This window comes from Hibiscus syriacus, unplaced genomic scaffold (assembly GCF_006381635.1).
Source record: "Hibiscus syriacus cultivar Baekdansim isolate YM2019G1 unplaced genomic scaffold, ASM638163v2 tig00111678_pilon, whole genome shotgun sequence".
In the NCBI taxonomy this organism is placed as follows: Eukaryota; Viridiplantae; Streptophyta; class Magnoliopsida; order Malvales; family Malvaceae; genus Hibiscus; species Hibiscus syriacus.
Genome location: NW_024063153.1, coordinates 376,422 through 379,317, shown reverse-complemented (window position 1 = coordinate 379,317; position 2,896 = coordinate 376,422).

Below are 2,896 nucleotides of genomic sequence, written 5' to 3'. Positions count from 1 at the left end.
TTTCCACTTTGAGGGAAGAATCGGAGGAACCTAAAAAGGTGAAGACATGAATAAAAACAAGTGGGGGAGAGCAAATTACCAGAAATGTCTCTGACACCATGTTCTTTGAACCTGATTAGCTGTCTTGGTTTCTTTATCCTCTCATTTATTGAAATAAATTTATTTGTTTTATTTATGGCACGTTTTTTTTCGATGAATAAAAAAAAGGTTGAAGAAAGAGAAAATGATAGAATAATTAGGAGAACAAGTGAAGTTGGATGGAGAGAGGGGTTTCCATCCAATTGCCAACCTCATTTCCATGGCTGCCCTTCAACAAGTTTTTTTTAAAAAAAAAATCTTTTCTTGAGTGGACGAATAATTCTTAAATTTTATGGACAAGCTTTTTGGTTCTCACATTTTTCTCAAAATATTTACGAACAATCTCGGCAGATTTCCTTTCAAAACCTGTTATTTTTTTAAAACAAAATTACTCATTTATTTTAGAATTTCTAGAAATTAATTTGGAATACAATTTTTAGTATAAAAAAATATGTTTTCAACTCTACTCTTTATTACTTTCATACCAAAAACCATTTTTCTCTAAAATTTAATTTAAAAAAAGAACAAAGAACTGGATCTAAGAACCCAAAAAAATATCATTGTGAATTTAATTACATCCTTTGGAGTTTAAATCAGAACCTTAGCTACATGAAAGTTTTATATTGTATTTTTTAAAAAAACATATAAATGTTAATATTACTAATTTAAATTAAAAATTAAAAATTTGATATATTATTTTTAAGCCAGGTATCAAATAGATTATTTTGACACATTAAAAACTCAAGTCGAATCTATTTGATTTAAGTGTTAATTGAACTATAGTTGAATAAAACTTGAGTAACTCGCAATTTATCTAATCTCATTTATAACATGTATACATATAAAATTTAAAGTTAATTAATTAGCTTTTTATCACATTTGATAAAAAAAATATGATATGTGTCCATATAAATAGAATAACATTTTATATAAACCAAACGATATCGGTTGTAAAGAAATTATTATTATTTCTTGAGGTCCTGGAATAGAGCATGAATATCAGGAGTGTGAATGTTTGATATTAAATGATTTAGAGTTATCTTTCAACATATATTACTTTGTACTTACCTCATGTTAATAAAAAAATTGAATGATATTTTTAATATCTGAAAAAAATAATTCACACAAACAAAAATATTAATTTCAAATTTCAAATTTCTACAAAAGAACTGAAGATAAAAATTAGGGTAATGTATGTATATAGTACCTAAACTATTAGTTTTGGTATGTTTTAGTACTAAACTTTCAATTTTTTAAATTTATATCTAATGTATAGTTTTTCTTTCATTTTAGTACCCGCAGTTAAAAACTTAACGCATTTAGAACCTAAATTATCAATTTTGGTCTGTTTTAGTACCTAAACTTTCAAAAATCAACGTTAAATTTTGAACGAGTTACTAAAATGAAACAAAAAATATATTTTAGGTATGGTTTTAAAAAAATTGAATTTTTGGATTAAAACTGATAGTTTAGGTACTAGACGCGTAATTTTACCCTAAGATTTATTGTGTAAGAATACATTATAATAAAGGGTACTTTAGTAATTGAACGCAAACGGAGGTTAGGCGGAATTTTTGAAGGTATTAGTTAGGTTAGGTGGGGTTAAATACGTTGCAAGTGCCGACAGTTGCAGTTGGACACGTGGGCCCGCGAACCTCAATTTTTTATTCGAAAATGTGTAAATATTAGCTACCCTACATTGACCAGTTTCGTGCAGAATTACAATACTGCACGTGTTAAACAATAAGCTACAAATTAATTTAGCCAAAAAAAAATGGGGCCATTTTTTCCAAAAATCACCTTACCAATTTTATTTACTTGTTAAGACACCCTTTCATCTTTATTTACTGATTTAATATCTTTTTTGCAGAAAGGAGCGACCATACACTTCGTTTTACGTTGATAAATCGTCACGTGTTAAAAGGTGTGGTCCATTTAAAAAAAATAGAGTGTTAATTTCATAAATATTTTTAAAATAATATCAAATATGTAATTAATTTATATTAGGATGATATTTGTGTAAAAATACAACTTTATTTATTTATTTTTTGTATGTGAAAAAAAATTTCTATACTAAAATCTTTAAATATCCTTCTACAAATTATTTTATAGTTCGAATTTTTTTTATTTTTGCATAAAATTACACAATACATATAATCTAGTATATGAAGTAATTTAAAATATGAATAATTTTATAAAAATTTTATAACTAGTATATCAAAATACACAAAATGATTAAGATGCAATGATAAAGATAAGAAAACAAATGTTAAAGAATAAGTTGTTCAAATCAAATTCCACTAAAATTTGCTAAGTTCAATAGATTGCACACACCTCATACTATACTTCTCATTTATCATCTCGTAGAGGTTTGTAGTAGTAATTTATATTTATATACAGGCTTTTATTTCCAAACTTCTTTGCTTCCTCAATTATAATTAAAAGTAAATAAATATTATTAATTATTATTAAAAAAATAATAATTAATAAATAATAATTTATTTGATCCATCAATTATAATTAAAAAATTATTTTTATATTTTTATATTTTTAAATAATTAATTTTAAAAGTAAATAAATTTTTCAAAAATATATGAAATTTATAATTTTTTAAATTATAAAATATTTCTTTTCATCATCATCATTTTGTAAAATAAATACTAGTTATAAAACTTTTATAAAATTATTCATATTTTAAATTACTTACACTCAAAGTTTTCCTATACTAGATTATGTGTATTGTGTAATTTCATGCAAAAATCAAAATTTGTTAAGTTATAAAATAATTGTTTTTTTAATGCACCAATAAAGTTGACGT